This window comes from Heterodontus francisci, chromosome 3, assembly GCF_036365525.1.
Source record: "Heterodontus francisci isolate sHetFra1 chromosome 3, sHetFra1.hap1, whole genome shotgun sequence".
Classification (NCBI taxonomy): Eukaryota; Metazoa; Chordata; class Chondrichthyes; order Heterodontiformes; family Heterodontidae; genus Heterodontus; species Heterodontus francisci.
The window spans coordinates 197,939,041-197,965,076 of NC_090373.1; positions in this window are offsets into that span (position 1 = coordinate 197,939,041).

Sequence of the window (26,036 nt, forward strand, 5' to 3'; positions counted from 1 at the left end):
GCTAATTAGCGTGGTTAAGGCGGTTTTGATGAAAGGTCATTGACTCGAAACATTAACTCTTTCTCTCTCCAGAGATGCTGTCAGACCTGCTGAGTATTTCCACAACCTTCTGTTTTTATTTCAGGGTGGTTAAGGCCCCATTTAGGGATGATTTGGCTGCATTATCAGAACTTTTCCAGTGCCAGAGCAGCCCTGCTGTGTGCGGAGGCTGCCAGCTCTTCAGAGGCAGCCTCCTTTAATAGGATGGCGAGTGCGGAGGCGGTCAATTAGGAGTCCGTCGCCTGGAAGATTGCGCTCCCTGTCTCGCTGCCAGCAAGAAACTCGCGGGAAAATGCCACCAATTGTTTCAGAAAACTATTACAGACACGCTCAAGAAATTCACTACCTTTCTGACATTTGCTGTTCTGCTTAGCCCAATTTATATAAAAGTTAAAATCTCCCATTAAAATCACTCTGCCTTTGCTACATGCTTGTCTAATCTCTGAATTTATACAACCTACCATTTCACAGTTACTACTGGGGGGGCCTGTACACAACTCCCACTACAATCTTAAATTCTTTGCTAACAAGGGAGTCAAAGGGTATCTGAGGTAGGCGGGAAAGTGGAGTTGAGGCGACAATCAGATCAGCCATGATCTTATTAAATGGCGGAGCAGGTTCGAAGGGCCTACTCATGCTCCTAATTCGTATGTTCGTATTTCTTAATTCTACTGCCTACTTACCTCTCATTATATGGGGCGGCACAGTGGCGCAGTGGTTAGCACCGCAGCCTCACAGCTCCAGGGACCTGGGTTCGATTCTGGGTACTGCCTGTGCGGAGTTTGCAAGTTCTCCCTGTGTCTGCGTGGGTTTCCTCCGGGTGCTCCGGTTTCCTCCCACATGCCAAAGACTTGCAGGTTGATAGGTTAATTGGCCATTATAAATTGCCCCTAGTATAGGTAGGTGGTAGGGAAATATATAGCGACAGGTGGGGATGTGATAGGAATATGGGATTAGTGTAGGATTAGTATAAATGGGTGGTTGACGGTCGGCACAGACTCGGTGAGCCGAAGGGCCTGTTTCAGTGCTGTATCTCTAAACTAAACTAAATATCCTCTCTTATCATGGAAGTGATTTCATTCTTAATTACTGCAAATAGTGACATTTTGTCGAACCTTTTCATCTTGCACACATCAGGACAGTTTGCAAGAATACCAATATAAGGGAAAGCAACAAATTTATACTGTATAAGAAGAGAGTGCTGATTAGTTGGCAAGTGGACTCTGACTGGTGGAGGCTTTGCCATGGAGAAAGCACCAGTTTATGGTGACTACAAGTTAACTGCCAAGCTTTGTTTGAAATTTAAACCAGACAGCTTGACTCTGATTCCTCAGGGCACTGCCTTGACCAATGAACCAGCAAATGGCTGTCACTTGTTTTGTTTAGCTGAAACAGGTGCAATGTGTGTACATGTTCTTTCTGTCTGTAAAGGACAGGGCCCTGTATATTAATATGCCATTTCAACACTCCCCCCTGCTCTCATGCTCACATCTCTGTCCTGGGATTGCTGCAGTGTTCCAGTGAACATCAACGCAAGCTCGAGGAACAGCATCTCATCTACCGATTAGGCACACTACAGCCTGCCGGACTGAACATTGAGTTCAATAATTTCAGAGCATGACAGCCCCCCACTTTACTTTCATTTTTAGTCATTTTTAGTTATTTTTTCTTCCTTTTTTTTTTTGCATTCCTTTTTACATTTTTTACAATCTCGCTTGTACAATCCCACCTCACTTGTTTATAATCTATGACTTTTCTAATATTTGTCAGTTCCGAAGAAGGGTCACTGACCCGAAACGTTAACTCTGCTTCTCTTTCCACAGATGCTGCCAGACCTGCTGACTGAATCCAGCATTTCTTGTTTTTGTTTCAGATTTCCAGCATCCGCAGTATTTTGCTTTTATTTTAGTGTTTAATTCACTGCCACTTCTCTTCCAGGAATGCCTACCTTGAAGAAGTTCTGCTCTTCTCTCCGACGGGATTTTCGTTTGTCTCTTTTACCTTGTTCACCTTCATTGCTTTCTATTTCCCTCCTGGTGTTTGATAAGGTATCTACCAAAACTCGTTTTCACAGCCACATCTCCTTCCTCAGTGACTGTCTCCGGCTCCGACTGATTCCACGTGGATTCCAACTGCAGTTTCACCCATCATGCTTTGAAACCACCCAGGATCACAGGTATCTCCGAGAAATACAACGTTCCTCGGACTGCTACTCTCGCCGCATCCTGAGATCCACACTCAGTGCTATGCGCTGCCATATGCACACACTGGACCTCTCTCTCCAGCAGCACCGTCTCACCTTATCTCAAATCTCATCTTACGTCTCATCCGACGCATTAACAAAAAACTTTTTTTCTTCCTTTCAGGTGTTAAGGAACGCAAGCTCCAGCAGCTGATGGGGACTAATGCCCCTCCAGATCCTCCTTCCGCTTCACTTCCCTCTGACCCCACCCCTTCTGATCTGACCCCTTGCCGTGTATTCACTATACCCTCTGACCTCCCCCTCTCTGATGCTGAGCGTTCTGTACTCAGCAAAGGTCTCAGTTTTATCCCCTTACACCCCCACCTCAATGAATTTCGCGCTCGGCATGACGTTGAGCTCTTCTTCCGTCGCCTCCGCCTCCGGGCTCACTTCTTCGACCAGGAGTCCTCCCCCCGACCAGCAGACCCATTCACCCGCCTCCAGCATTCTCCCTCTACCTGGACCCCTCACCCTGGCCTCTTACCCGCTCTTGATCTCTTCATTGAAAACTGTCGGCGAGACATTGGTCGTCTCAATTTCTCTGCCCCCCTCACTCACTCTAACCTGTCCCCCTCTGAAATTGAGGCACTCCGTTCTCTCAGGTCTAACCCCGACATGGTCATCAAACCTGCAGACAAGGGTGGTGCTGTTGTTGTATGGCGTACCGACCTCTACCTTGCAGAAGCTCAACGCCAACTCACAGACACCTCTTCCTACCTCCCTCTGGACCATGACCCCACCACCGAACATCAAGCCACCGTCCAAAGGACTGTCACTGACCTCATCTCCTCTGGAGATCTTCCCTCTACAGCTTCCAACCTCATAGTCCCGCAACCCCGGACAGCCCGCTTCTACCTCCTTCCCAAAATCCACAAACGGGACTGTCCAGGCAGACCCATTGTGTCAGCCTGCTCCTGCCCAACTGAACTTATTTCTTCCTATCTAGACTCTATCTTTTCTCCGCTGGTCCAGTCTCTTCCCACCTACATCCGTGACTCTTCTGACGCCCTACGTCATTTTGACAATTTCCAGTTTCCTGGTCCCAACCGCCTCCTCTTCACTATGGACGTCCAATCGCTCTACACCTCCATCCCCCACCAGGATGGTTTGAGGGCTCTCCGCTTCTTCCTGGAACAGAGGCCCAACCAGTCCCCATCCACCAACACCCTCCTCCGCCTGGCTGAACTTGTTCTCACATTGAACAACTTCTCCTTCAACTCCATGCATTTCCTTCAAGTAAAAGGTGTCGCTATGGGTACCCGCATGGGTCCTAGTTATGCCTGTCTTTTTGTGGGATATGTCGAGCATTCTTTGTTCCAGTCCTACTCAGGCCCCCTCTCCCAACTCTTTTTCCGGTACATTGATGACTGTATCGGTGCCGTTTCCTGCTCCCGCCCCGAACTAGAAAACTTTATCAACTTTGCTTCCAATTTCCACCCTTCTCTCACCTTTACATGGTCCATCTCTGACACTTCCCTTCCCTTCCTCGACTTCTCTGTCTCCATCTCTGGGGATAGGTTGTCTACCAATATCCATTATAAGCCCACTGACTCCCACAGCTACCTCGACTACACTTCTTCACACCCTACCTCCTGTAAGGACTCCATTCCATTCTCCCAGTTTCTCCGTCTCCGACGCATCTGCTCTGATGATGCTACCTTCCATGACGGTGCTTCTGATATGACCTCCTTTTTCCTCAACCGAGGATTTCCCCCCACTGTGGTTGACAGGGCCCTCAACCGTGTCCGACCCATTCCCCGCACCTCTACCCTCACCCCTTCCCTTCCCTCCCAGAACCGTGACAGGGTTCCCCTTGTCCTCACTTTTCATCCCACCAGCCTCCATATCCAAAGGATCATCCTCCGCCATTTTCGCCACCTCCAGCGTGATGCCACTACCAGTCGCATCTTCCCCTCCCTTCCCCTGTCAGCATTCCGAAGGGATCGTTCCCTCCGCGACACCCTGGTCCACTCCTCCATTACCCCCACCACCTCGTCCCCATCCCAGGGCACCTTCCCTTGCAATCGCAGGAGGTGTAATACCTGCCCATTTACCTCCTCTCTCCTCACTATCCCAGGCCCCAAACGCTCCTTTCAGGTGAAGCAGCGATTTACTTGTACTTCTTTCAATGTAGTATACTGTATTCGCTGCTCACAGTGTGGTCTCCTCTACATTGGGGAGACCAAGCGCAGACTGGGTGACCGCTTTGCGGAACATCTCCGCTCAGTCCGCAAGCAGGACCCTGAGCTTGCGGTTGCTTGCCATTTCAACACTCCCCCCTGCTCTCATGCTCACATCTCTGTCCTGGGATTGCTGCAGTGTTCCAGTGAACATCAACGCAAGCTCGAGGAACAGCATCTCATCTACCGATTAGGCACACTACAGCCTGCCGGACTGAACATTGAGTTCAATAATTTCAGAGCATGACAGCCCCCCACTTTACTTTCATTTTTAGTTATTTTTTCTTCCTTTTTTTTTGCATTCCTTTTTACATTTTTTACAATCTTTTTTTGCATTTATTTAATTTCATCTTAGTTTGTTCAGTTTGCTTACCCACTTTTTTTCAGGTTGTTTTTCTTCAGGTTTGCACTTGCTGATGTTCAATATTCAGTATATTCACACCTAATCTGTACTAATGCTTTGTCTTTCAACACACCATTAACATATTGTTTGCCTTTGCTCCGTGACCTTTTGGTCAGCTATGTGGCCTGGTCCAATCTGCACCTTCTCCTTTGTTATCTCTTGCCCAACCCCCACCTCACTTGTTTATAATCTGTGACTTTTCTAATATTTGTCAGTTCCGAAGAAGGGTCACTGACCCGACACGTTAACTCTGCTTCTCTTTCCACAGATGCTGCCAGACCTGCTGAGTGAATCCAGCATTTCTTGTTTTTGTTTCAGATTTCCAGCATCCGCAGTATTTTGCTTTTATATTAATATATGTAGCTTCCAGTACGCGCAAATGCGCCAAACTGCAAGCCCGACTGACAATCTTAAATTGGTTGTTAGCGTAATTCTTAGCACGCTGAGGATTATTTCGTAAATGTTGTCCAATCGCGGAATCACATCTAATGTTGGACACTGCTTTGAGTTTTGCAAGCGCGGGCTGGTTGGGTACAGCCTGTACCTTGCCCATTGCAAACAGTGGAAGAGACATGTCTGATATGATCTGCCAGTCTTTGGGACGTACGACCTATATACTTAGCATCACATTGGCATTGAAATTCATATATCACATTACTCATTTGTGTGATAGGCAGGACATCTTTTTGGCTTGATGGCAGCATCCTGTTAGTGGCGAACACCACCATACTATGCTATTGCATAGTAGCAGTGTGAAACAGCTAGCTTCACCTGTTGCTCAAATTTTTGGGATGCATTACGCTTCCAGGGTAATCTGAGATAGACTGGGCACTTTAAAGGGCTGAAAATGACGGCTGTCGGCCTGTTCATAAGTTTGCCCGATATACAGCGAGAAATGATCTGATCAAAACACCATAACAATGATTGGTAAACTAAAGGAAGGGTTCTTTATTGAAGAATAACAGGATTCTAGGAGAGCTCAATACATGTGCTACCTGCTGACGAACACTGCTGCAATTACTGTATCACCTGTTAACTTCCTGTGATGATGTAGGCTAAACTATTTACATATTCAGTAGTATGCTAATCAGTATTAAAGCAATATCACAACATCCCCCTTTTCCTTAAATAGAAGATTACTTAAGTTATAAGCTATGTACATAATAGGGTAATTGTGAACAGTGTTTATACATGTATGGACTCTCACATTCATTATTCAAGTGTCTCTGAATTGCACAGGTGGTCTGCTGATTCGACCTGATCTGGTAATAGTGAAACTTTTGCTGAGATCTGGAATTGTAAATTCTTTTCTCTTGGCTCGTAGGTCTAGACTGACAATTATTTTGTACCTGAGTGTTGTATGCGTCATCTTCCTTAACTCCACTCTCAGAATGTGAATGTGTTCTTGACGGTACAGGATGCTGTTGGATGACTCTCTCAGCTGACATCTGTTCCTTCTCAACGTCGCTCCATTCAGGGTCGTTACCTCGTATGACGGTGGCTCATTACAGATCTTTGACATTTCCGCAGGGAATCATGTCTTCCCTTGAGGGTGGATCACTCTGACCTACATGCAGAGGAGGCAGCTCCATGCCTGCTTGTTTGTAATGTATGATTTTCATTTTCTCTTGTCTTACCAATAATTTATCTTGGACTGACGACAATCTGATCAAATGATGACTCGGAAGAGTTGCCCTGACTTAGCTTCCGACCATGTTCTTTGCTGAGGATGGTAATCCTATATTTAGTGGTGTTGCTCGCAGGTGCAACATTGCTATTTGAATGTCTTGATTGGTCTCCTTACATTTCAAGATTAGTGACTTTACCGTTCGCACCATCCTTTCTGCTAGTTGTGACCTTGGATCGTGTGGAGCTGATGTAAAGTGATTTACAGCCCACTTTGTGCACATATCCTGGAATGGCTTATCAGTGTACTGTGGACCATTATCTGACACTGTTTCCTCCGGGAAACCAAAAAGACTGAAAATTGCACTCATCATGTTTGCTATCCATGCACTTGATGTATCCCTTTGTTGGCGAATGATAGAAAATTTGAAGAAGTAGTCGGTAATAAGAAAGAGGTCATCACCTCTGACAGTAATAAAGTCAGTAGCTATTCTTGACCATGGCTGTGATGGAATATCATGAGGATGGAGTGGCTCTCTGTGTTGACTTGGGTGCATGCATTGCACATCTTCACTACTTGTTCTATGTCATTAGGAACACAGGACATAGTATCATAGGAAATAGGAGCAGGACTATACCATTCGGCCCATCGAGCCTGCTCCGCCATTCAAACAGATCATGGCTGATCATCTACTTCTACGGCATTTTTTCCCACTATCCCCATACCCCCTGATATCATTAGTATCCAGAAATCTATCGATTTTTGTCTTGAAATGCTCAATGATTAAGCTTCCACAGCCCTCCGGAAACAAGATGCACTGCAGCAACGCACCAAGGCTCCTTCGACAGCATCTTCCAAACCCACGACCTCTACCACCTGGAAAAGTGGGTTGCAAGAGCAGCAGATGCATGGGAACATCACCACCTGCAAGTTCCCCTCCAAGTCACACACCATCCTGACTTGGAACTATATCGCTGTTCCTTCACTGTCCCTGGGTCAAAATCCTGGAACTCCCTTCCTAACAGCACTGTGGGTGTACCTACCTCACATGGACTGCAGCGGTTCAAGAAGGCAGCTCACCACCACCTTCTCAAGGGCAATTAGGGATGGGCAATAAATGCTGGCCTAGCCAGCGACGCCCACATCCCTGAATGAATAAACAAAAAATCACCTGGAGGAAGCACTGAAGGTGGCAAGGGCGCAGAATGTACTCTGGGTGGGGGACTTCAATGTTCATCACCAAGAGTGGCTCGGTAGCACCACTTCTGACCGAGCTGGCCAAGTCCTAAATGACACAGCTGCTAGACTGGGTATGTAGCAGGTGGTGAGGGAACCAGCAAAAGCGAAAAACATATTTGACCTCATTCTCACCAATCTGCCTGCCGCAGATGCATCTGTCCATGACAGTATTGGGAGGAGTGACCACCGCATAGTCCTTGTGGAGACGAAGTCCCGCCTTCACATTGATGATACCCTCCATCGTGTTGTGTGGCACTACCACCATGCTAAATGGGATAGATTTCAAACAGATCTAGCAATACAAAACTGGGCATTCATGAGGCACTGTGGGCCATCATCAGCAGCAGAATTGTACTCAATCACAATCTGTAACCTCATGGCCCAGCATATCCTCCACTCTACCATTACCATCAAGCCAGGAGACCAACCCTGGTTCAATGAAGAATGCAGGCGAGCATGCCAGGAGCAGCACCAGGCATACCTCAAAATGAGGTGTCAACCTGATGAAGCTACAACACAGGACTACTCAAGTGCCAAACTGCGTAAGCAGCATGCGATCGAGCTAAGCGATCCCATTACCAATGGATCAGATCTAAGCTCTGCAATCCTGCCACATCCAGCCGTGAATGGTGGTGGACAATTAAACAACTAACTGGAGGAGGTGGCTCCACAAATATCCTCATCCTCAATGTTGGGGGAGCCCAGCACATCAGTGTAAAAGATAAGGCTGAAGCATTTACAATAATCTTCAGCCAGAAGTGCCGAGTTGATGATCCATCTCGGCCTCCTCCTGAGATCCCCAGCATCACAGATGCTAGACTTCAGCAAATTCGATTCATTCCACGTGATATCAAGAAATGACTGAAGGCCCTGGATACTGCAAAGGCTATGGGTCTGACAATATTCCAGCAATAGTACTGAAGACCTGTGCTCCAGAACTTGCCGCACCCCTAGCCAAGCTGTTCCAGTACAGCTGCAATGCTGGCATCTACCAGGCAATGTGGAAAATTGCCCTGGTATGTCCTGTACACAAAAATCAGTCAACAGACAGAGTTTGAAGCTTGTAAACTGAAATGGTGAGAGAGAGAGAGGGACCCCCCTCCCCCCCCCCCCCCCACTTAGGTCTGCACGTGTCAGGGTCCAGAAGCTTCTCCTGCTGCAGAGAAACACAAGCTTAAAACCACAGAAGTGGAGGGGCCTGTCACATGACAGTCACCCAGTGATTCAGACATAGTAGCATTGTTTCTCTTCTTGCTAAAAAGAACAGGTACTTCCCTTAAACTTCCTGGGTCTTGGTTCTTGCTGGGGAATGAGCAGCCATTTCGTCTCCACCTCACAGTGTTGCAAATTAGGTGGCCATTGTCAGGCAAACCCCACCTGCCAAGACTGAGGCACACATTATTTTGCCACATGAACATTAAAACTTAAAATTGCAAGCCCTGACCGGAAAGATATTTCCATGGTAACAGACAATGTTGAAACAATGGGGATCCAGCAGTCACTTCTCCAATACATAGAAGTAGTCAGACCAGTTGTGGACACATGACTGGCTGGCTGGGATTTTTGAATTGGCTGCATTTGCTGACAACGCAACCACTAGGTGGCGCTGCATTGGCACATGCGCAAATGCAGTCTGCGACGTCAGGCAGCTGCCAGGATTAAAGATGGCGCTGCTCAAATAATCACAAGATGGCAACCTAAACACATGGCAGCTCACAGTGGCTGGAGAGGGGAGGGGGCGAGCGGGCCGGGGAGTGGAGGGAGCAAGTGGGCCGGGGAGGGAGCGGGCAGGCAGACAGTGAACAAGCGGGCGGGTGCGTGAGCCAGTGGTTGGGGTGTGGCGAGCGGGTGGGGGGGGGGTCTGGAGCGGGCGGCGGGGGGAAGGAGGAGAGTGCACCTGCCACCAGCAAGGTCTTTGGCAGTGCTCTCCCCGCTCTCTCTGGTCCCCCCACCCCCGCTCGCTCCGCTCCCTCCACCCCCGCTCTCTCCCCGCTCCCCAGATCCCCCCTCCCCCAACCCCTGCTCTCTCCAGCCCAGATCCCCCACCATCTGCCCGCGTTACGCGATGACGTCTGCGCATGCGCCATTCCCATCTGCCCACGTTACGCGATGACATCATCTGCGCATGGGCCAACTAGTCCTGGCACTGCGGAACACAGTGCATGCGCAGAGGGTAGGAACCAATTTGCGCATGTGCGCGGATTGGCGCAGTCGGATGACATCAGCTGCCGGCTACGTTGTCAATAATCACTGTGTTTTCAGTTTGAACGTCCAACGAAGGAGGTTGAAGAGACTGTTCCATAAGGAGCTTGTCACATGAATAACCTGCTGGGCAACTTGGGACTTTTTTTGAATTTGAACTCCCAACAAAGGTTTTTGAGGAGACAAAAGCCGTGTGCTCATGGAGTAAATACCTCTCCTGTAATTGAGAACATCTCCTCTTCTGCCCGCCTGCCTGCCTTCATTGGCGGCACAGTGGCGCAGTGGTTAGCACTGCAGCCTCACAGCTCCAGGGACCCGGGTTCGATTCCGGGTACTGCCTGTGTGGAGTTTGCAAGTTCTCCCTGTGTCTGCGTGGGTTTTCTCCGGGTGCTCCGGTTTCCTCCCACAAGCCAAAAGACTTGCAGGTTGATAGGTAAATTGGCCAGTATAAATTGTCACTAGTATAGGTAGGTGGTAGGGAAATATAGGGACAGGTGGGGATGTTTGGTAGGAATGTGGGATTAGTGTAGGATTAGTATAAATGGGTGGTTGATGTTCGGCACAGACTCGGTGGGCCGAAGGGCCTGTTTCAGTGCTGTATCTCTAATCTAATCTCTTCCCACGGAACTGAATCTCGTGAAAACACGTGAAACTCAAAGAGAGAAGGGGTTGCCACGTGAACAAAGTTTTAAGAAGATTACTGGGCCCCAATGAAATGCAAGACTATATCTTCAATCAAAGACTTCAGTGAGCTCGAGAAACTGCAACAAGATATTGCCTCAATCTATTCTACTTATCTTTTCTTCTGCTCTTTTCTGTCCCTATTTTGCATGTTGATATGGCATGTGCATGCTAGCGTGAGCGCGTCGTATATCCGTAAGTGTGAACCGTATTAGAGTTAAGTTTAAGGTTTAATAAATTTCCTCTTTCTGCTTTAAACCAAAGAAAGCCTGTTTGTGCTCAGTTATTTGTCGGATAATTGGAAACTATGAACAAGAATTCACAAAAAAGGGGAGCTTAAAACACAGTGTGTTTAAAATTAACGCTGTTACAATAAGACCAGGTAAAGACAGCAAGAGACACTTAGACATTGCTCACCTGGTCGTAACACCGTCTTAAGCTGCCAGCAAAGTCATCTTTTTTTAATCTGTTCTTTTTAAAATTTCTTCAAAATATCAATTCAGATCTTCAGTCAGTGGATTAATGAAAATTATCATTCAACAAAACAAGTTGGTGTGACAAAACACTAATACAAAGTACTCATTAAGTATTCTAGCCTTGCCCTGCCCCTTTAAGCATATATCACACTCTTACTTTTTAAATGCCAGTAAAAGACTTTTGGGTTCTCTTTTATGTTAACTGTCATTCTATTCTCATATTCTTTGATTTCCAATCTTATTTTCCTCTTGACTTTCCCTCTCAACTTATTGTATTTGGCATTGTCTTTGCTTGAAGAATTCACCTGCCATGCATCATAGATCCTCTTTCTTGGTTTAATTATATTCTCTATCTCCCTCATCATCCAAGGAGCCCTGGCTTTGACTCCCTTACCATTCGCCTTTGCTGGAATGTACCTAGCCTGTATCTGAAACATCTCCTCCTTAAAGATCACTCATTGCTCCATTAGAGTTTTTCCTGACCCTCTTTGGTTCTATTTTACCCTGGCTAGATCCTCTCTCATCCCATTGAAATGAACCCTCTCCTAATTTAGAAGTTCTACTTGAGATTGTTCCTTGCTCTTCTCCATTACTAGTCTAAACCTTGACACGATGATAATCTAAATCTTATGATACAAGGATCATTCTTACCCAAGTGTTCCCCCACAGACACTTGGTCCACTTGGCCTCATTTCCCAGCACCAGCTTCAGCAATTCCTCCTTCATAATTGGACCAAGAACATACTGGTCACGGAAGTTCTCCTGAATACATTTCAGAAATTCCTCCCCCTCCTTTCCCTTTATTAACATTAATTACCCAAATATCGATTGGGATAAAGTCCTCCAATATCATCACTCTATAGATCTTCCACATCTCTGATTTCCCTGTAGATTTTCTCCTCTATTTGGAGGCCTATAGAACACCCCCATTAGTGTGAACATACCCTTTTTGCTTCTCATCTCCAACCAAATGGATTCTGTCCTTGCCCCTCAAAGACATCCCCTCTTTCCAACACTGCAATGTCTTCCCTAATCAGTACTGCTACCCACCTCCCTTTTTTCTTTCCCTATCTTTTCTGAACACTTTGTATCCTTGAATATTAAGTGCCCAGGCCTCACCATCTTTAAGGCATGTTTCCATTATTGGCACTACATCATATTCTCACATAGCTATTTGTGCTTGCAGCTCACCAACCGTATTCACCACACTTGGTGTATTTATATATATATGCATTGTAATATGTCCTTGTATTCCTTGTAGTGCTTCTTAGTCTGCTCCTATCTCATATGGTACTACTTTCTTTTCCAATACTACTCAACACTTTTTACTTCTATTAGCTGCTATCTATCCCCCTGCCAATTTAGTTTAAACCCTCCCCAACCACACGAGTGAACCTCTCTGCAAGGACATTGGTCCCAGTCCTGTTGAGGTCCATCCTGTCCCTTTTGAAAAGGTGCCTCCTGCCCCAGAACTAGTTCCAATGTCCCAAAAATCTTTTTTTTTTCATTCCTTCATGGGGTGGGCATCGCTGGAGCCCTCCTTGCACCATGTCTCAAGCCACACATTGATCTTCCCTATCTTCCTATTTCTACTCTCACTAGAATGTGGCACTGGCAGAGATTACTAGCTTCAAGGTCCTACTTTTTAACTTCCTAGCTCCTGGAAGTCTGACTATAGGACCTCAATACTTGCCCTCTCTATATTGTTGGCACCGACGATGACGTTACAGAAATGTCTGTCTGTCCCTCTGACTATGGATTCTCCTATAAAGACTGCATTTCTACTCTTTGCTGTTCCCTCCTGTGCAGTCCCTTGCCCCTTGGTGCCATTGTCCTTCCAGGTGTCGTCCCTCCCAAAAATCTTCAAAGCTGAGTATCGGTTTGAAAATGGCACACATCCTGCACCTCCTGCCTCTTCCTCCTCTTCTGGATGGCCATCCAGCTACTATCCTGAATTCTCACTGTGGGGTGACCACTTCCTCGAACATATAATCCAAGAAACTCTCATCCTCCCTGATGCTCTGCACTGAGTGTAGTTGCCCCTGAAGCTCAGAAATCCTGAGCTTGAGCGCAAGCAGCTGGAGGCACTTCCTACACACGTGGTCCCCCAAGACACATGAAGTGTTCTGAAGTTCCCACATGACGCAGGAATTGCAAGCAACAGGTTGCAGCTTCCCATCCAGGATCTAAAAAAAACTCTATTCTCTCTTTTAGAATCTTGTTAGTACCTTGTTTAAACTATTAATTTTAATTAATGCCTCTAGACCTGTTCTGTGCTAACACTCTAATGAATTTACTTACTACTATACTTATCCAGATTGAAATTTTATTAATTAGTTTAACTCATGAAGCTATAAATTATAATAGTTTCCCGGTTCTAGTTTAAACCATTGCCCTAGTTTAAAAAAAATTTAATGGAAAATTTGATATACTCTCCTCAATTCTGAAGTTAGTTGATTTTTATCCAGAGCCCTGCAACAATCCCTTTGAATCTGGAGAGTAATTTGACTGTGACTCAATATGCAAGTGGTATGTCTCAAATTCAGGACTAGCTGCTATGCTGTTTCATTTGTTACTGTGAGTACAAGAGCTCCTAACTCCGACTTCCAAAGATTCCTGGCAGATGACCCAGTGTCAGATTTGATATGGAAAATCCTGGACAGCTCACAGACAAGGCCAGTGGAGATTAGTGAAGCAGATAAATTTGCAGGATTTAATCGAGATGTTACTAAAAATCTTACATCATCCTATCTACAAAATTTTACTTCCTATTGTCACACTTAGTGTCAAGCTCTTCCGTTTTAAAGTCCAGCATTTGCATCTGTAATGCAAAAAACTTAGGTATACAGCCTCACTGTGTAATTAGATGACCCTGCAGTATTCTTTCCTCACAAAATTTCAGATTAGATTTTTCTAGTCACTGAAATTTCTAATATCCAAAATAAGACTTTAACGAAAATTTAAATAATTACTTTGTACTTTTCAAGTGCCTAGAAATGCTATTAAATGGATATACTTGCCATCAGTTACACTGCAGGGTTCTCAATGCTATGAGGTACTGTTACATATTCAAACAATCCACAGGCAGCTGCAATTTCTTCAAGAAAACTAGAAAAACAATAAAAGCATTGTTTTTTCAAGTTACCTGACTTAGGGGTGGTTTTTCATGTATTGAACGTTTATGTAACTTTCAGTTGCTTTCAGAAAGATCAACAAAAGCCTGTTTTTGCTCCCACTCACTCCTTTGTGAGCCTCTTGACTTTGCTGCCTTATTGTTCTGCTCCCCATTGTTGTGCTGCCCATCCTCACTGTCTTCTGGCTGTGGATGGCCCTGGTTTCTGGCCTATTCATAGAAGCAAAGAACAGTACAGCACAGAAGGAAGACATTCGGCCCATCAGGGATTGGTTAATAGCCAAGAAGCAGAGAGGGATAAACAGGGCATTTTCAAGTTGGCAGGCTGTAACTAGAGGAGTACTGCAAGGATCAGTGCTGGGGCTTCAGCTATTTACAATCTAGTCAAAGGACAAAGAGACTGAGAGTATTGATTTCTAGTTTGCTGATGATACAAAGCTTGGTGGGACTGTAAGCTGTGAGGTAGATACAAAGGCTCCAGAGAGATATAGACAGGTTAAGTGAGTGGGCAACAAGGTGATAATCGAGTATAATGTGGGGAGCGTAAGGTTATTCACTTTGGTAGTAAGAATAGAAAAGCAGAATATTATTTAAAAGTCGTGAAACTTCTAAATGTTGATGTTCAGAGAGACTTGGGTGTATTCGTTAAGGAACACTGAAAGCTAGAATGCAGGTGCAGCAAGAAATTAGGAAGACATATTGGGCTTTATTGCAGGAGGATTGGAGTACAAGAACAAGAAAGTCTTGCTACAATTGTATAGGGATTTTGTGTGACCTGGAGTACTGTGGGCAGTTAAGGAAGGATATACTTGCATTGAAGGCGTTACAGTGAAGGTTCTCTCGAATGGTTCCTGGGATGAGAGGGTTGTCCTGTGATGAGAGGGTCACAGCTCCAGTGACCTGGGTTCAGTTCTGGGTACTGCCTGTGCAGAGTTTGCAAGTTCTCCCTGTGTCTGCGTGGATTTCCACCGGGTGCTCCGGTTTCCTCCCACAGCCAAAGACTTGCAAGTTGATAGGTAAATTGGCCATTGTAAATTGCCCCTAGTGTAGGTAGGTGGTAGGAGAATGGTGGGGATGTGGTAGAGAATATGGGATTAATGTAGGATTAGTAGGATTAGTATAGCTCGAGTCGATTTAAACAGGCTCCAGAAGCTGGCCGAGCGCGTCTATCCTGAGGCACAGTGTGGGTTTCGTGCAGAGAGATCGACCATTGACATGCTGTTCTCCCTTCGTCAGATACAGGAGAAATGCCACGAACAACAGATGCCCCTCTACATTGCTTTCATAGATCTCACCAAAGCCTTTGACCTCGTCAGCAGACGTGGCCTCTTCAGACTACTAGAAAAGATCGGATGTCCACCAAAGCTACTAAGTATCATCACCTCATTCCATGACAATATGAAAGGCACAATTCAGCATAGCGGCACCTCATCAGACCCCTTTCCTATCCTGAGTGGCGTGAAATAGGGCTGTGTTCTCGCACCCACACTGTTTGGGATTTTCTTCTTCCTGCTGCTCCCACATGCGCTCAAGTCTTCAGAAGAAGGAATTTTCCTCCACACAAGATCAGGGGGCAGGTTGTTCAACCTTGCCCGTCTAAGAGCGAAGACCAAAGTATGGAAAGTCCTCATCAGGGAACTCCTCTTTGCTGACGATGCTACTTTAACATCTCACACTGAAGAGTGTCTGCAGAGTCTCATCGACAGGTTTGCGGCTGCCTGCAACGAATTTGGCCTAACCATCAGCCTCAAGAAAACGAATATCATGGGACAGGACGTCAGAAATGCTCCATCCATCAGTATCAACGACCACGCTCTGGAAGTGGTTCAAGAGTTCACCTACCTAGGCTCAACTATCACCAGTAACCTGTCTCTCGATGCAGAAATCAACAAGCGCATGGGAAAGGCTTCCACTGCTATGTCCAGACTGGCCAAGAGAGTGTGGGAAAATGGCGCACTGACACGGAACACAAAAGTCCGAGTGTATCAAACCTGTGTCCTCAGTACCTTGCTCTATGGCAGCGAGGCCTGGACAATGTGTGTCAGCCAAGAGCGACGTCTCAATTCATTCCATCTTCGCTGCCTCCGGAGAATCCTTGGCATCAGGTGGCAGGACCGTATCTCCAACACAGAAGTCCTCGAGGCGGCCAACATCCCCAGCTTATACACAATACTGAGTCAACGGCGCTTGAGATGGCTTGGCCATGTGAGCCGCATGGAAGATGGCAGGATCCCCAAAGACACATTGTACAGCGAGCTCGCCACTGGTATCATACCCACCGGTCGTCCATGTCTCCGCTTTAAAGACGTCTGCAAACGCGACATGAAGTCCTGTGACATTGATCACAAGTCGTGGGAGTCAGTTTCCAGTGATCACCAGAGCTGGCAGGCAGCCATAAAGGACGGGGCTAAAGTGTGGCGAGTCGAAGAGACTTAGCAGTTGGCAGGAAAAAAGACAGAAGCGCAAGGGGAGAGCCAATTCTGTAACAGCCCCGACAAACAATTTTTTCTGCAGCACCTGTGGAAGAGTCTGTCAGTCTAGAATTGGCCTTTATAGCCACTCCAGGCGCTGCTCCACAAACCACTGACCACCTCCAGGCGCTTACCCATTGTCTCTCGAGACAAGGAGGCCAAAGAGAGAGAGTATAAATGGGTGGTTGTTGGTCGACACACACTTGGTGGGCTGAAGGGCCTATTTCAGTGCTAGTGTTCAGTTTAGTATCTCTAAATAAATGAATAAATAAATAAATTGGGCCGATACTCTCTGGAGTTTAGTATGTTACGGACTGAGGTGCGAGGAGTGCACTGTTTATTTTAGTTCCACTTCTCCATGGGTCATAATATATATTTAATTTTTTTCCCACTTACCGATACGGTCAATCATAGACTCTATTTTTATCCCAGAATAAAACACACCAACCAGTTTTCTTTAATAAACAACAAAATTATCACTAATAAAAACAGAAAGTGCTGGAAATACTCAGGAGGTCAGGCAGAGTTAATATTTCAGGTCAGTAACCCTTCTTCAGAACCTGATCTTTCAATTAGGCACTCTACAGCCTCAAGGACTGAACCTTGAGTACAACAATTTCAGAGCATGACTGGCCTTTTTTATATTTTTCAATTCTTTTTATTATTTTATTTTTTAATCATGTGCCTGTTTTTTCATGTGGACAGAGTTGCTCATTACTCTTTCTGGACTAATGCTTTGTCATTCACCACAAGCATTAACATGCTCTTTGCCTTTGTCCCATGACAGTGTTGTTATTTAATCTCTCCTGCCCTCTGCCCTATCACACACCTTCCCTTTTGTTCTCTTCCCCACTAACAAGCAACTCCCCCCCCCCGCCGCTTCACTTATCTAAAACCTAATCCTTTTCTAACCTTTGCCAGTTCTGATGAAAGGTCACAGAACTGAAACGTTAACTCTGCTTCTCTCTCCACAGATGCTGCCAGACCTGCTGAGTATTTCCAGCATTTATTGTTTTTTTTTGTGAAAGATCAGGTGCTGCTCCTCGAGCTTGCGTTGATATTCACTGGAACACTACAGCAGGCCAAGGAAAGAAATATGGGCATGACAGCAGTGAGGTGTGTTGAAATGGCAAGCAACCGGAAGCTCAGGGTCATGCTTTTGAACTGAGCGGAGGTGTTATACAAAGTGTTCACACAATCTGCGTTTGGTCCCCCAGTGTAGAGGCAACTGCACTGTGAGCAGCAAATACAGTATACTAAATTGAAGGTCATGCTTCACCTGGAAGGAATGTTTGGGGCCTTGGATGGTGAGGAGAGAAAAGGTAAAAAGACAGGTATTACATCTCCTGCGATTGCATGGGAAGATGGCATGGAAAGAAGGTGAGGTGTCAGGAGTGATGGAGGAGTGGACCAGGGTGTCGTGGAGGGAACAAAATTATCAGTTTATTATAAAACAAGTCTTAACCAGTAATGAAGTAAAGCATAAACACACAGATTGAAATATGAAAGTTCCCTTTTGACCTTAGCCCCCTCACACTCACACACACACATATACCGGTTAACCGGGGGGAAAAAAGGGATTATTGTGTTTAGATGCAGGGATAGAAGGTACTATAGCCAAATTTGCAGATGACACTAAAATAGGTGGGACAGTAAGTTGCAATAAAGAAATAAGAAATCTACAAATGGATATGGATAGATTAGATAAATGGGCCAAAATTTGGCAGATGGATTTTAATGTAGATAAGTGTGAGGTTATCCATTTTGGTCGGAAGAATATAAAGGCGAATTATTATCTAAATAGAGAGAAACTTCAGAGTGCTTCGGTGCAGAGGGATCTGGGTGTCCTCGTGCATGAATTGCAGAAAACTAGTTTGCAGGTACAGCAGGTGATAAGGAAGGCAAATGGAATTTTGGCATTTATTGCTAAAGGAATAGAGTATAAAAGTAGGGAAGTGTTGCTGCAATTGTACAAGGCATTAGTGAGACCGCACCTGGAGTATTGCATACAGTTTTGGTACCCTTACTTGAGAAAGGATGTAGTTGCATTGGAGGCAGTTCAGAGGAGTTTCACTGATTCCAGAGATGGGGGGCTTGTCTTATGAAGAGAGATTGAGCAGTTTCGGCCTTTACTCTCTGCAATTTAGAAGAATGAGAGGAGAACTAATTGAGGTATATAAGATGATTAAGGGGATTGACAAAGTAGACATGGAGAGGATGTTTCCTCTTGTGGGGCAATCTAGAACGAGAGATCATAGTTTTAGGATAAGGGGTAGCAGATTTAAAACAGAGATGAGGAGAAACTACTTCTATAAAAGGTTGGTGAATCTATGGAATTCACTGCCCCAGAGTGTGGTGGATGCCGGGACATTGGGTAAATTTAAGGAGGAGATCGACAGATTTTTAATTAGAAATGGGTTGAAGGGTTATGGAGAATGGGCAGGAAAGTGGAGTTGAGGCCAAGATGAGGTCAGCCATGATCGTATTGAATGGCGGAGCAGGCTCGAGGGGCTAAATTGCCTACTCCTGCTCCTAGTTCTTATGTTTTTAGAGCTATATTACAAACAAAAAGAACAGTCTGGCCTCTGAGTACACGTAGACGGTTCACTGGGATCGTTTAGAACAGTTCTTTTCAGGCGGCATTGAGAATTAATTTAGCAGGCTTTTCTTCAAAGACGGGAGACGAGATGAGTTGACACAGTGGACTTCTCAGGGTCTATTAGAGAGGTGCTGGAAAGCTGAGCTGGGTTGTGGTCTTCTCTCCTTCCTTGGGAATTCTCTTCTCTCCTTGGAAGTTCTCTCCCTTTTTATACAGCTCAATCCCAACTCAAAACAATTCAAAAGCGAAACTGACAACAGGAGGTCAACCTTTTGACCTCCATCAATCATGACCTATCACTTCTTTGTAAACAGCTTCTCCAGGTGTCCAAAGTTCTCTGTTGTTGATTGAGCTGGAAGTCAGGTGGTTTCCCAGAAAGGCTTGTTGTTGTTGTGTTACAAGAGGTTTTATTTTTGTACTAAAATCATAGAATTCTGTATGTTTCAAAAAAATGAAAAAAGGATTTTCACTGGACATGGACATGTGCAAATAGCTGACATTTTTGGATGTTGACTTTGTATACAAGAAAAGGAAAACAAGCAGTTTCAACGAAGCCAGTCAGGGTTTTTTTATCTCCTCAGAGCAACACTTAGAATGACAGGGAGTCACTGTGTCTAGTCATGTGATCAGCTCAGGAAGGTTTACTTTCAGTTTGGACCCTTTTAAAAACCAGTGAGCTTGACAAAGCACAGGCATTTTGAAATTTGGTTTCTGACCCGCCTGGAGATCAAAGTGGAAGACCCAGAAAAAGACCTCCCTCTCTGAAGGAAACTTGCATCTCTTGAAATGAAACACTGAATTTGAAAGGTGGCAGATTCCGATTGCCTCCTGTGCTTGAAGAACTCCTGCATCCAGTGTGCTTCCTGTTGCCTGTGCTTTGAGAAATCCTGGAACCTGAAGAAAGCTTCTACTGCTGTACTGCTGCTATAAGTCCAAAGTAGACCTGTTGCTACACCCCTGCTGAAAGAACTATGTGACGCCTGCTGTAGTCAAATTGCCTGGAATGCCTACCCATCACAGACTCGCCTGGAGCGACTTCGAGTGGCATCCGATTATTCGACTCTGGGATACCTCACCCAACCAAAGAATTTCTTACCAGAATGTGACAAACTGAATTATTTTATTATTCCTTTTATTTATATGAAACAGCTGAATTTGGAATCCGTTTTTCCCAGTTAACTTTTTTGTATGAGTGCATGAGGGCTAGGAAATAAGGAGCTTTTCATATATAGAGATTTATCTAATTAGTGGTTGAGACTTTTTTTCTAATAAATAGTTAATGTTGTTGTTTAAAGAAACCTGGTTGGTGTGCTTTATTCTGGGAGAACAAATAGAGTTTTAATTGGCTATTCTTCAATAGGTGGGAAAATTCATTGATATGCTGTGACCTGTGGAGAAGTGGGACTGAATTAACAGTGCATTTCTTCTGCCTTGGTCGTAACAGTTGCTGGAAGTCAGGTGGTTCCCTGGAAAGATTTGCTTTCCTCGTAAGACCTCTCAGTGCCCCTTTTAAAAAAACATTTCCAGGGACAGTTTTTCAAAGTGGCTTTTACATGACCCCCAGTGAAAATCCCAAAGTTTAACATTTCTTCAATCTTTCAAAAATGAATCCTCAAAAAATATATTTAACAAAACAGAGGCGCCTTTGTAACAAGTATGAGAGATAATCTTATTGAAACACACAAGATTCTGAGAGGGCTTAACAGGCTGGACACTGAGAGGTTGTTTCTCCAGTCTGGGGAATCTAACTAAAGTGAGGAGAAATTTCTTCACTCAGAGGGTTGTAAATCTTTGCATTTGTCTACCCCAGAGGGTTGTAAATCTTTGCATTTGTCTACCCCAGAGGGTTGCGGATCCTCCATTGTTGAGTATATTTAAGGCTGAGGGATATGGGGAGCAGGCTGGAAAATGGAGTTGAGGCAGATCAGTAATGATAGAATTGAACGGCGGAGCAGGCACGAGGGGCTGTGTGGTCTACTCTTGCTTCTATTTCTTATGTTCTTGGGTTTGCGCTGACTCTTTCAAAGAGCAATCCATTTAACACCACTCCCCTGTTCTTTCTTCATATAGCTGCAATGTTTTTCTCCTTCAAATATTTATCCAATTCCCTTTTGAAGGCTACTTTTGAATCTATATCCAGCACCCTATCAGGCAGCATGCATTCCAAATCCTAACCACTTGTTGCATGAAAAAAATTTCCTCATGTCGCCTCTGGTTCTTTTACCTTAAATCTATGTCCTGTGGTTATCAACCCTACAGCCACTGGAAACAGTTTCTCTTTTATTACTCTTATCAAAACCCTTTATGATTTTAAACATCTCTACCAAATCTCCTCTTAGCCTTCTTTGCTGTAAAACCCCAGCTTCTTCAGTCTATCCACATAACTCCGTTGAATTCCTCATCCCTGGTACCAATTTAATAAGTCCCTTCTGTGCCCTCTTCAAAGCCTTCATGTTCTTCTGAAAATGTGGTGCTCAGAATTGGACAGAATATTGCAGCTGGAGCTGAACAAATGCTTCATATCTTTCTTTGGCCTCCTTATCTCGAGAGACAATGGGTAAGCGCCTGGAGGTGGTCAGTGGTGTGTGGAGCAGCACCTGGAGTGACTATAAAGGCCAATTCTAGAGTGACAGGCTCTTCTACAGGTGCTGCAGAAAAATTTATTTGTTGGGGCTGTTACACAGTTGGCTCTCCCCTTGCGCTTTTGTCTTTTTTCCTGCCTACTGCTAAGTCTCTTCGACTCGCCACACTTTAGCCCCGCCTTTATGGCTGCCCGCCAGCTCTGGTGATCACTGGCAACTGACTGCCACGACTTGTGATCAATGTCACAGGACTTCATGTCGCGTTTGCAGACGTCTTTAAAGCGGAGACATGGACGGCCGGTGGGTCTGATACCAGTGGCGAGCTCGCTGTACAATGTGTCTTTGGGGACCCTGCCATCTTCCATGATTTGGAGGAAAATGTAGCTGGTCTGATTAGTAAGTTTGTGGATGACACAAAGGTTGGTGGAGTTGCAGATAATGATGAGGATTGTCAGAGGATACAGCAGGATATAGATCGGTTGGAGACTTGGGCGGAGAAATGGCAGATGGAGTTTAATCCGGACAAATGTGAGATAATGCATTTTGGAAGGTCTAATGCAGGTGCCATACAGTAAATGGCAGAACCCTTAGGAATATTGACAGGCAGAGAGATCTGGGCGTACAGGTCCACAGGTCACTGAAAGTGGCAACACAGGTGGATAAGGTAGTCAAGAAGGCATCCGGCATGCTTGCCTTCATCGGTCGGGGCATAGAGTATAAAAATTGGTAAGTCATGTTGCAGCTGTACAGAACCTTAGTTAGGCCACACTTAGAATATTGCGTGCAATTCTGGTCGCCACACTACCAGAAGGACGTGGAGGCTTTGGAGAGGGTACAGAGGAGGTTTACCAGGATGTTGCCTGGTCTGGAGGGCATTAGCTATGAGGAGAGGTTGGAAAAACTCGGATTGTTTTCACTGGAACGACAGAGGTGGAGGGGCGACATGATAGAGGTTTACAAAGTTATGAGCGGCATGGATAGAGTGGATAGTCAGAAGCTTTTTCCCAGGGTGGGAGAGTCAGTTACTAGGGGACATAGGTTTAAGGTGCGAGGGGCAAAGTTTAGAGGGGATGTGCGAGGCATGTTTTTTTACACAGAGGGTGGTGAGTGCCTGGAACTTGCTGCCAGGGGAGGTGGTGGAAGCAGATACGATAGTAACGTTTAAGAGGCATCTTGACAAATATATGAATAGGAAGGGAATAGAGGCATATGGGCCCCGGAAGTGCAGAAGGTGTTAGTTTCGGCAGGCATCAAGATCAGCGCAGGCTTGGAGGGCCGAATGGCCTGTTCCTGTGCTGTACTGTTCTTTGTTCTTTGGCTCACATGGCCAACCCATCTCAAGCGCCGCTGGCTCAGTAGTGTGTATAAACTGGGGATGTTGGCCGTCTCAAGGACTTCTGTGTTGGAGATATGGTCCTGCCACCTGATGCCAAGTATTCTCCGGAGGCAGCAAAGATGGAATGAATCGAGACGTCGCTCTTTGCTGACATACATTGTCCAGGCGTCGCTGCCATAGAGCAAGGTACTGAGGACACAGGCTTGATACACTCGGACTTTTGTGTTCCGTGTCATGCTTCATATAGGTTTAGCATAACTTCCTGGCTTTTGTACTCTTTGCCTCTATTGATAAAGCCTAGGATTCCATATGCTTTCTTTACTGCTTTTTTAATCCGTCCTGCCACCACAAACATCCCCAAGGTTTCTCCGTTCTTGCATCCCCTTTAAAATTGTACCATTTAGCTTGTATTGTCTCTCCTCATTCTTCCTCCCAAAATGTATCACCCCACATTTTTCTGTGCTGAATTTCATTTGTCATGCGTCAGTTGTTCCACCAGTCTGTCTACGGCCTCTTGAAGTCTATTACTAACTTTCTGACTGTTTACTGCACTTCCAAGTTTCGTATAATCTACAAATTTTGAAATTGTGTCCTGTACCCAACAGGTCCAAGTTATTCACGTATATCAGAAACAACAGTGGTCCTAAAACAACAGTTTGCATTTACATAGTGCTTTTAATAAGGCATTACACTTGAGCATTATCAAACAAAATTTGACACCCAGACCCATAAGGAGATATTAAGACATTAAAGCAAAAGTTTGGTTCAAGAGGTAGATCTTAAGCAGCACCTTAAACAGGGAAAAAGAGGTGGATAAGTTTAGGGAGGGAATTCCAGTACTTAGAGAGGGAATTCCAGAGCTGAGGGCCTCAGCAGCCCAAGGCACAGCCACCAATGGTGCATTGGGGATGTGCAAGAGGCCAGAATTGGAGAAGTGCAGAGATTTCAGAGGATTGTAGGATTGGAGATGGTTACAGAGATACAGGGCTGAATTCAACTCAGCGGGGTGCCCGCATTTAGCGGCAGCCGCAGAGCCCCCCGTGATGTTACGCGCGGGGGCTCATTAGAATCACGGTGCCGAGCCGCCCTCTCCATATTACTGGGGAGAGGCAGGACATTTGGCGCAGTGAGAGAGTTTTTGACAGCTGTGCAGCAGGTGCTGGGGCCCTATTTTAAGCGCCCCAGCACCTGCTTCCTGACAGCTGTCAAAGAATACTTACCTGACTGCTGAAGAGTGGGGCAGCTGTCAGTCTGGCAGTAAAGCAGAAAGTGCTGCAGAAATCCAGCAGGTCAGGCAGCATCTGTCGAGAAAGCAGCAGAGTTAAGTTGTCCAAGTTCACAGACCTGAAAGTTATCTCTGCTTCTGTCTGCACAGATACTGCCTGACCTGCTGCGTTACCCCAGCACTTTCCACTTTGCTGCCACATACTTACCCTGCTGTGTCCCAGTGTCCTGTGAAGTTGCGATCCTCTTCTTCCACTCAAGCATAACATTCCTTCTTGTAGGCGTGCCGCACCTGGGTGAATAATCTTAAATTTGCAGTTTCCAGGACGTGAGACTTCAATAGACCATAAAAGGTATTACAGAGGTTTACAGAGAACACAGTGACACAAATGGGAATGCACGGGTGTCACAGCAATGTAAATACGTCTTTCACTAAATGTTCCTCACCAACAGTGACCAACGGCACAGTGGCGCAGTGGTTAGCACCGCAGCCTCACAGCTCCAGTGACCCGGGTTCAATTCTGGGTACTGCCTGTGTGGAGTTTGCAAGTTCTCCCTGTGTCTGTGTGGGTTTTCTCCGGGTGCTCCAGTTTCCTCCCACAAGCCAAAAAAGACTTGTTGGTAGGTAAATTGGCCATTATAAATTGCCCCTAGTTTAGGTAGGTGGTAGGGAAATATAGGGACAGGTGGGGATGTGGTAGGAATATGGGATTAGTGTAGGATTAGTATAAATGGGTGGTTGATGGTCGGCACAGACTCGGTGGGCCGAAGGGCCTGTTTCAGTGCTGTATCTCTAAAACAAAAACATGTGTGCCCTTTTCTCTGTGTGAATAATGTGTGCCAGCATGTAATGCCAATGTCACATCCCTTTGCACCTTCAGGAGAGCCAACGTATGCAATAACGTCATTGCCATGCCATCATTACTCATGAGCGACTCCACAGATGCAGTGACATGGACATTGACTCAGTTAACTGCTGCCTCTAATGGTTTACACAGGGATGCTGCAGATGTGGACTGGTGCACAGCGGGTGAGCGAGGGTGAAGTGTGGCTTGCAGAGCTCATGTCGGTTCTTATGGAGCAGGCAGCCTTTGTCTGATAAGCCACTTCCGTACATCCCGAGCTCACTGCTAGCCCTGCGTGCAGAGCTTGGGTGCCATCTGCCCTCCCATGCATCTTTCATGTTGTAGGTCCTCAGTGTCCTCATAGTGTGAGGAGGAATCCTGTTGACATCTCTCCTCATCATGCCAGGCCTGGCCCCTATTGGGTACGTAGTTATGCAGAGCAGCAAAGAAAGGAGTGGCCTTTTCGGCCCATAGTACAGGGCATCACCTTATCCATACAGGCATTGGAGGTGCACTTTCAGCATGCCGATCTCCTGCTCAATGGTGGCTCATGTAGCTCAGTGGCTGGCGTTGTATCTCTCCTCTGCAGAAGTGGTGGGGTCTCTCATTGATGTCAGCAGCCATGTCTGCGAAGGATAGCCCTTATCTCCAAGAAGCCACCCCTCCATCTGAGTCATTTCAGTGAACAGCGGTGGCAGCCAGGACTGGCGCAAGATCCAGGTATCATGGCAGCTGCCTGAGAAGCGGTCACACATTC